General features: G+C 42.3%; 1 protein-coding gene across 2 annotated transcripts in view; it reads left to right on the forward strand.

Moving 5' to 3' along the window:
* The window catches only part of PDXDC1 (pyridoxal dependent decarboxylase domain containing 1), a 68,133-nt gene that overhangs the window by 600 nt on the left and 59,596 nt on the right, over nt 1-7,937 (forward strand). The window contains exon 2 of one of the 2 annotated variants that reach the window (XM_019507408.1): nt 4,815-4,958. The exons of the other annotated variant lie outside the window; for it this stretch is intronic. The gene's annotated coding sequence lies outside the window, so the exon portion shown is untranslated. The remainder of the gene's footprint in view (nt 1-4,814; nt 4,959-7,937) is intronic. 2 annotated transcript variants of the gene reach the window in all.

Genomic DNA, 7,937 nt, shown 5'->3' on the forward strand with positions numbered 1-7,937 from the left:
TGAGGCAGGGGCTGTGGCTGGGAGGTGGTTCTTGGGGTTACCTAGGGGGAGCTGGCAGGGTCAGGTCTAGTTCAGGGGTAGCAACTGCAAACGGGTGCTCCATGAAAAGCAAGGATATGTTGGGTCGGGGCAGCAGCATCCCTGTTTTCAGAAACTGCTGTGGAAGCCCCAGGGAAAAGCTGGCCCTCCGTGACCTGTGCACGGAGGCAGAGCAGAGGCGAGCGGGGCAGAACGCGAGGGAGACCAGGCCGGTTTCTTCGTCTTGCCTCTTCCTGGCAGCGGACTATAAATAATTAAACAATGTGTTTACCAGAGTGAGCACAGAGCTGGCTGTAAGCATCTCTTCCTTCCCTCACTGCTGGATGTCCAGGTTTTTATGGTGCTATTCTGAGGGTGTCAGGTGATCCGAGTTTGTCACGGGCCCTTTCTGGACTCCCAGTGCCGCGTAGCCCTTTCCATGACAGATCTCAACGCTCCTGCCGATGTCAGTTGTGCTTTCTCCATGAAATACTGAGTCACTTGTACTGTACACAGGAAGCCACGTTGTCCAGCCCATGTGCTGAGAGCTCGTAACGAGATATTGTTCGCTATACCCTTGTTCTGAGGCAATTGTTAGTTTCTTTCTTGGAGAACGTATATTGTGCACTTATTTCCTGGGAATGCTGGTTTTGGAAACACAGTGCAGGAACTACAGGCTAATGGCTTTTCTCCTGCATTCTTCATGTATTTTCCTCTTCTGTGCTTGCTGCTTGTGTTGTCAGAGTGTTGGATAACAAGATGTTGACTTTCTATAACCCACTTGATACAGTCATTCCCTTTTTCATTTCAAGAACTGGTACCTAGTAGTATGCTATGCTGCTGAAATGCAACAGGTGCTAGACTGGTAGTGGAAGTCCTGTTCCACAAGTCAAAAGGGAACTGAAGGGGAAAATTGCATTGCTAGTTTAGTCAGATGACCTTATATTCAGTTATCACCAGCTTTTGAATTTCTTTAAGAATACTGTATATTTTATATGAGAATGTTCAGACATTGTTTTCCTACATAATCTACACAGAAATAAAATTAATAATTTTATAACTTATTTGGGAATTGGCTATGTCAGTTCACATTGGATATACTTTGAAAAAATGAATAGTAATACAAGCTACAAATTATCTACCTGATGTTTGTCATTGTTCATTTCCCATAACTTGACACATTCTAAAATCTATGAAGCTGTTATTTTGGATGGAATTTGATAGGGCTGAAGATCTAATTCTTATTTTCTAGAGCTAACAAAAATCACAGCAGTTGACGCTTCCTTTAAAGGAGTCAAGCTGCTTGAGTGTGGCTTAATTAAATTTACTAACTCAGAATGCTGTCTCTGTTCTTTCTGAGGCTAATTGACAGCATGGTAAAATATGCAGATATTTAAAGAATGTGACAACTCTACATTAGGAGTTCTCTTTACATTTTTTTCCAACTAATATATTGTATTGTTTTAGCAGTGATGACAAACTTTGTTCTAATATTTTACTCTTATTTTATTATTTTTTTAGGCTAGTGATAGATTACTAAATTTTGCTCAGCATTGGAATGAAGTCCTGGCCCCCTTAAAGTCGGTAGCAAAACTCCCATTGACTTTCATGGAGCCAGATATTTGTAATTTTATTGAAATTATGTCCCTTCTTTATTTCATAATTGGGGTGTGAGTGGTAGTGTTTATACTACTCATCTAATAGTATTACACACTACCTTTTGCATGCTTCAAGTTGCGTTACTTATTCCTTGAAGGTAGTGTAACCGGTATCAAAACTTGTAGTATCAGCATGGGTGGAATGTTGTGGGCAGTCTCTTGTCCTTTCACTGCTTAGCAGTTACTGCCTCTCAGGAAGCAGACATTGATAAGATCAAATATTTCTACTTCACAATAAACTTATTTTGGTCCCACAAATAGTAAAGAGTCTTCTCCATAACTGAATCTAAAATTATCTGCAGGTGAATCCCTGTAAACATTGTTAGGTTATGCATAGTGTGGTGTGGTGGTTTGCTTTTGTTTAGCTGTTCACTGAAGTACCTTCCTGTATTTGATCAACTCAGATTTATAATATGGTGAATCTCAAAGTGTTTTGCACACTTCATAAATTAAGTTTCCACCTTCCTGCCCACCGGTCCAATCTGGATTTTGGGGGATAGAGGTTTTTTGAGGACTAAAGAAATTATAACCCTATGCTTCATGGGGAGCTAAGGCATTCTTGGGACACAAATTGCAAACCTAGATCAGTGGACTTTAACACCGTAAAAGAACAATTCCCTGTCTTCCTGCTCTGCTCCCCTTTATTTATCTCATGTTGCATGCTGTGACTTGAATTAACTTTAATGAAAATCCAGAAAGATTTCTTGTTTGGAACCTCAGCCCCCCCTTACTCCACTCATGCATGCACACACACTGCCTCTCTCTTTCTGATTAAAGTGAGAGATTTATTTCAGCATTTCAGAAGTAATCTGGCTTACAAAGATCTCTGACTTCATTGGATACCTTGATACAAGTAGGCAGGGGCCTCCTCTGAGTTTTTTTTCACCTTTTTTCTGAAGCTTCAGAATAAATAGCTCAACAGTCAGGACAATATGGCAGATTGTGTTCAGAACTGCTGTTTCTACAGCACATGCATTCTTGTTTTCTCTACAAATAGAAAACCTATCTTGGGTCCTTGCCTAGCCAGTGATTCTTTACTCTTTTGTTACTGCTTATTATCATAACATGTTGTTAGGCTTTGCTGAAAGCTGCTGATGAAAAACCTGCGTGTAACCCCTTCTGTGTGTCAGGGAAACAATGAGGATTTGAGGGGTAGAAAGTCTGAATGAGCCCTACTCTTAAAATATCTTTCTCATTCCCAGGTGTGTATAATGTATGTGTGTTTGTGTCATGAATAAGGCATTTCTTATGACTAATGATAAAAGTCACACTCTTTTTTTAAACTCTAAGCCAGAGATGTCTGAAGATGGTGCTAAAACTTTCCTTAAAGTAAATACAAATACAATGTATGTGACAAAAGTGTTTGATGCAAGACTTTTTTTCCTGAAGCATTTATGGGACTATGCTTGTGTGCGCTTTCTGGTTTGAGATTGTGTATACATTCTGCTTTATAGATTTAGGATAAATTTCTGTCCCATATCTGTCCCCTTCAGAATGAAAAATACCATCTTTCTAAAGAGAGAAGCAAGGATATTTTGGTAATATCTTTTTTTTTCCCAGCCCAGAAGTTGGACAAGATTTCAGGTACAAAGTGTCCTTCCCCAGGTGTGGGAAGCAGTCTCTGCTGCTTTTTCCAGACCTGAAGAAGGGCACCTTGTGTCCCAAAGCTTATGTAACCTCTTTCCCAGCTCTTCACTTTGTTCAATAAAGGGTATTACCCTTGCTTCTTGCATACAGCTGGGACCACTGCAACCCCATCTTGCTGGAAATGCAAAATAAATAGAGGTGCATCGATACGTCGGTCTGATATCAGATCAGCACTAATATCAAGAAAATTGTCTGTATCAGAAATTGGCTTCGTGTGGCAGATTAATGTGGCCAGTGAATGCCCCGTGCATGTGTGCAGCCGCAGTGCAGCATGTGGGTGGCGGGGAGCATAGCCTGGCAGCTTGGAGAGCTGCATGCAGCTGATAAGTCTGTTGTGGTGGAAGGGAAGGGGTGTGAGGGGGAGTAGATCAAGGCCTCCATGGTGAGGGAAGCAGTGGAGCTGGGGCAGGGGCAGGCACTGCCCAGCTGGGGTAGGGCTTGGGAGAGCAGGGTGTAGCTCCAACTGCTGCACGCACCCTGGGAGGGCATGGGGGGTGGGGGTGTGCATCTGCTCCAGATCTGCGCAAGGCAAGGCAGATGCTGCTGTGGGCTGGGGCCAGGGCTTCATTATGTTCTTGCTGGTGGAGGCTAGGCTGGGCTTGGGCCGGGCAGCAGTGAGAAGAGGGGTTGGGTGCAGGTGGGAAAAGCCCAGCCCTCCCCATGCAGATCTGGGGGTCTGTGCCCTCTTGGGGCGCACACAGCAGTAGGAACTGCCCCCCCTGCAGCTTCCTGGATAAACCCCAGCTCCATCCTGCACTTGCCTCAGCCCTACTCCGTTGCTCACCACAGGGGCCTCGATCTCTCCCCCCTTCCCTATGCCCCTCCCCTCCCCTCTCCCCTTCCACTATAACAGACTTACCAGCTTCACGCAGCTCTTCAAGCCGCCAGGCTACAGATTGGAAACCGGATCGGTTTGCCTCTTTAAAAATCGGTATCGGCCCCAAAAATCTCTATCAGTGCACCCCTAAAAATAAAGATAGCGGAAATTATAGAATCTGGATAGTTTAATTACAAATAAAATAAAATAAATCTGCTTGTCTTCATCTTTATCTGAAACAGAAAAGATCTTATCATTTCATATATTGCCACATGTCTCAAAAGGCTGAGGGCACTAGCTTGCAAAATATTAAAAAGAATTGCACGACTTTTAAATTAAAAATTAAAGAGACCTCTTTGTGGGAAATATGGAAATAAACACAGGAATGGATTTAAGTTATGCTTATTGGAATGGAATCCCTATCATTTGAAGGAAATAAATGATAAAGGGAGCAAATGATAAAAAAGTGAAGTAGGCTGTCAAACCTCTTTGTGGTGTGGTTTATTTGAAATCTTCCTCTCTCAGAATAAAGAAAACTAACTAATAAATACCTTGGTGAGAGTAAAGTTGATGAGCTTTCAGAGCTAGAAAGATCTCACTTTCTTATAAACCAAGGAGTTGGTGGGACATAAACTTGGTACGATCAGAGGAAGATTTGTTTGATCCCAAGACAGGTTCTGCATGCAGCATTACTTGAAAGAAGAATTCTATCCTGAGTTTTTCCTTATGATAAGATATAGAGCAGATGAGTCCATGTTTGGGCACTCTACACCCTGCTTTTATGGCCAATTTGCAGAATCTGTGGTTTTCAATGGCAGGTAGGTTAGTGTGGCCTCCCGGAAGCCAAATGGTTCACAAAAGCATAATATTTTGTAGGTAATAACCTTCTTTTTTCTACTTGCTTATTTCAGACTAACATGGATTACCATCTCTGTAGTTACAGATAAAACTGTAATTATAATGACTCTTAATCCCTCAAAAATACAATATTCCCATTAAATCTTTTTCAAGATACTCAGAAACAGAAGCAAATATTTTTAACTTAGCCATAGGGGTTAGTATGCTAAGAATGGATGTTGATTAGTTTAAAAATCTCCAGTTTCTGATGATAACCCAATAAAAAGTAGCATGCTCTAAGACAACATATTTATTCTTTAATGAGGGCATTAGCTTGGCAGTACGTGCTTGTGGGTGTGTTTTTGTATATTTTTTAATTTACTTCCCTGTTCGTCTGTATAAGAGCCTTTTTTTAGAATAGGAAAAAAACATCCTGGAAAAAGTGTGTGCACATTTCTGTGTGTGTGTGTATACCTAGAAAATGTATTGTTAAATTCTTGTATTGTCTTGTCCTAGTAGTAGGTGTTAGGAACAGCAGTGGTATCAATAGATATTGGCAGTGCCTCTAGCTCTAGTTACTAACTTTTAATTAGATGTAGGAATTGCTGCAGGCATTGGGATTTCAATCCAAGTATTGCTAATAGCGATCTTTAATAAGGTAGAACTATTACTGTCCTGAAGTCAGCATAATTTTATGCTCTTGAATTAAGCTGATGTGTTCATAATTTTTTAGACAATTCATTTTAGGTATACAACTTGTGAAGTAACCAAACATGCATTGGTCATGCCTATTACCATGTTTACGTGAATTTAAGGAAAGGGCTTTTTGTTGTTTTGGTTGGTTTGTCTGTCCCGTCCTGTTCCCACCCTCGCATATTTAATATGGGATGGGGGCGGAGGGAGCCTCATCTTGGATTCAAGTGTCTTCCTGGGGCAGGTGATAGCTCTGGCTCTGGCTCCAGCTTAAGGTCTGACCCTGACTCAGGCCCAAAGCCAGAGCTACAGCTGCTATCTGCCGAGGGCCAGGGCCTCTGTTGCTACGTGGCTAGGGTTAGGGTGGCTCGGAGTGGCTGAAGGTGGCTTGCGCAGCAAGGCAGGAGGAGTGTGGAGGAGACTGCATGGTGTGTGTGGGGCCAAGGATTCAGGGGGAGACCATGCAACAGCAGAGACACTGCTCTGTCCCCAACCTAGGGCAAGGATGGAATCACTGCCTACCCCAGGCCAGGGCTGGAGCTGCTACCACACTACCGGATCAGGACCAGAGTCCCTATGTGCTCTGTGCCCCAGACTGGAGCCAGAGCCACTATTTGGCTTGGGGAGGGGGCGGCAACAAAGTGATAGGGTGTACAGATGGCAGGGGTACAGGCAAGGGGACCAAGGTGCGAGGGCAGCAAGAGGCAGAGATCAGGCCATTTGTTTCCCTGCTGTAGTGTTGAGGGAGATGAATTCAAGACAGCCCTCCAATAAACAGATTCTGTGCATGGAAAATTATAACAAATTTGGCATGTGACAGTTCTGTTAAAAGGCAGTGGAAATCTGGGGGCTTTCTACCTGTTGTTAGTATGTAGCTTTGAATGGGATGCTGAGTGGATGTGTCCCACAGATTTCCTGCAAGCTATCTTGGATAACTTTAAACTCCCTGAAGAAACCCGGAAGTAGAGTCTGACCAGTTTGTAGACTCTGAGGGTGTAGACACTGCAAAGAACAAATACCTTATTGAAATTTACACAAGCCTGACCCAGACAAGAAACTTGTTGAGGAAAGGAATTCAGATTGGTGTATTATTGCATGATGCTGCTGGCTTTTTTTATTCCTATTTTATCCACAGGTCATAAAACCTCTTCATACATTCTTTCAACTGGATGCACCTAAGCAGGGAACAAAATAAAATATTTTAATGGCATTGATTGTCCAAAGAGAAATAAAGTGATTAAAAAATTCCTTGCCTTTCCTAGGACAAGTGAATGAGCTGTCTAACAGCATAAACCACTAGGTTACTATTAGGAAAAAAAAATCTAAGAAAAGTACCTGAACATTCAAATAAAATAATCTTGGCAAGCAATAATAGAACAATTCTTCAGTTGTAAAGAACTCGGAAAAGCCACAACAGGTCAGAATGTTTTGACACTGTGGATTTGTACTTGAAATTTCTGGGCTTATCTCGTGAATTACGTTTAGGTGTTTCCACAACTAACAGTACCAATATTATGCAGCACTTCACAGCACCCTGGTTAAAAATCTCTGCTTTAAGTAGGCTGTCTATATTATCAGTGGTCTTAGTGGGATTATCTTTGAGAGAGACTTCTTCCACACCTGTTGAAAGATAAACCTTGATTAAGAGGAAGAAGATATGGAAAAGGGAAGACTGGTCTGAACTTCTCAAGAGGTTCAAAGTGGGAACCTGAAAAACAAGGGAGTTGAGAAAATTCAAGCTGAAGGAAAGGCAAAAGAACCAAGAAGTGCAGAGGAAAGTGTGTGAAAATGCAGAAAATAACATGGAGCAAAGCATGGAGATTTACACCCAATTAGCTAGTGCACTACATGGATAGTGCTTTATTTTCTAGTACTTGGGCCATCCCCTCATCAAACCATGAGCAATAGCGTACTGCAGTATTTTTTCCAATGAAAATTACTGAAAGTCTAAGTGAAATGACCTGTCATTCGTGCAGAAGCACTCGGCACGTAAGTGTTTTGTTTGTTCCTACACAAACCAAGCACCATGCACTCAGAAAATTAACAAAAGGCAGCAGTCAGCAACGTTTCCTGGTGGTGGGCAAGAGTGACCCAGCTCAGACTAGTTTCCCTAACCCATAGAAGAGTACCTGTTTCTCTCTCTCTACTTGCATGGAGGGGAAAGAATTGGGGCATGTCTCCAGTCTGTAGTTGAAGAATCCCATTGCAATGAATCCTTTTTTCCAATGGGTCCATTCTCTTTCTGCGCCCCCCCCCCCCCCACAAAA

This window comes from Gavialis gangeticus, unplaced genomic scaffold (genome assembly GCF_001723915.1).
Source record: "Gavialis gangeticus isolate Ggan-Ray unplaced genomic scaffold, GavGan_comp1, whole genome shotgun sequence".
In the NCBI taxonomy this organism is placed as follows: Eukaryota; Metazoa; Chordata; order Crocodylia; family Gavialidae; genus Gavialis; species Gavialis gangeticus.